General features: G+C 32.8%; 1 protein-coding gene across 1 annotated transcript in view; it reads right to left on the reverse strand.

Annotated features, from left to right (window-relative positions):
- LOC106877991 (cholecystokinin receptor type A) overlaps window positions 1-1,706 on the reverse strand; it is a 44,030-nt gene that overhangs the window by 20,926 nt on the left and 21,398 nt on the right. The window lies entirely within an intron of this gene.

Consider the following 1,706-nt stretch of genomic DNA (forward strand, 5'->3'; position numbering starts at 1 on the left):
CACACACACACACACACACACACACACACACAGATATCTATCTATCTATCTATCTATCTATCTATCTATCTATCTATCTATCTATCTATCTATATGTGTATACTGTATATGTATGTGTGTACAATTAGGTGCTCCACTTGTACATTTATAATATCATAGGCAAAAGAGTTAATCCTGTTTGTATGTTTTGCAGATTTTATTTTTCAGGATTTTAGCGTCTGCAAGTATAATCAATGTTGCGTATTGTCTTGGTTGTGTTTTGGTGTGTTTCGTGTAATTAATCAGAGTATTTTGGAAGCAGAATGGTGTAGTATCGAAATCTTTGATTTTTTTCTCAAGTTTGATACGATCAGGCTCGAAATTTCGAGTCCTTTCAGTTTTCTATTGTCCATTTAAATATTTCACAGATAAAAGAAGTTGTTGTTGACCACATATTTGAAACTATTTTGTGACCTTAAAAAATAACCATCATTCAAGAACAACAAATACATATTTACAAAAATATGTTTATTATCATTTGGCGAAATGTATTATTCAATGCAGCACAGAAGAATTGAAAATGTATTAATTCATATGTTTTTCCTAAAAGCATCCATGTGAGAAAATCTGCAAGTTTTATTATAGTTATCTTGTTTGTGATATCTGAATTAGAACAGTAGGTATCTCGAGTGCAGATATATTTTAAAGCGTAGAGCTCGTGATGAAAGACAAAGAAGAAGAAAGTTGTATTTGTCGGATGAATACTTTCGCTTGACAATATATTCACCCGACAAATAAAAGGCGCTTCTTTTAAAGCTTTCAGGTGCTTTATTCTTGTGATTTTAGGAGACATGTTGTCACCAAACTCCAAGGTGAAATACCTGCTAACTAAAGTATCATGCACAAACACAATAATAATGATAATAGTAGCACTAGCGCAATAATAATGATAATAATAAATATCAAAAACTGAGCAAGTATAAAGATCTTGAAATAGAAATTGGTAAAATGTGGAACCTCAAGGCTAATACAATACCTGTTGTCATAGGTGCCCTAGGAATGATAGCAAGAGGGGCCGACTCCTACCTAGCTCAGATACCAGGAAACCCCAAAATGGCAGAAATTCAAAAGCTAGTGCTCATGGGAACTGCCCATATCCTACATAAAATACTGTCTATGTAATCTCAAATTTTAAAACAAACTCATAATTTTCTTATGCTTTCTTAAATATTCTCTAGAATAATACTTCGTGCAAAACCAAATATATGGCACCCTAAGTATAACACCAACATGAACTTCTAATTTGTTGTCTCATGAGGTCTCTGGGTGAGACTTGGAGCCGACTTGTACAAATACAAAGCAAAAGTCAAACATATAATAATAATAATAATAATAATAATAATAATGATAATAATAATTAATAATAATAATAATAATAATAATAATAATAATAATAATAATAATAATGTACTGATGTAGTACCAGGCAGTGACTCTCATGGCTTCTCACCTTAACTGATTGGAAGTGCTATCATGTACATTGTTTTGTCTTGGTATAAAAGATGGGCTACAGTAAATATTCTACTCAATACCACAGAATTTCTTGTCAGTTGTTTGACCTTAACCGGTTGAGCATGTCCCTTGGTGGCTGACGATATGTGCATCACTGATCAAGAGCAGAAGTAGTGGGGGAGCATCATAGCCATGTGTTGAGAGGAATTCTTTGGG

Source organism: Octopus bimaculoides, chromosome 14 (genome assembly GCF_001194135.2).
Source record: "Octopus bimaculoides isolate UCB-OBI-ISO-001 chromosome 14, ASM119413v2, whole genome shotgun sequence".
Lineage (NCBI taxonomy): Eukaryota > Metazoa > Mollusca > Cephalopoda > Octopoda > Octopodidae > Octopus > Octopus bimaculoides.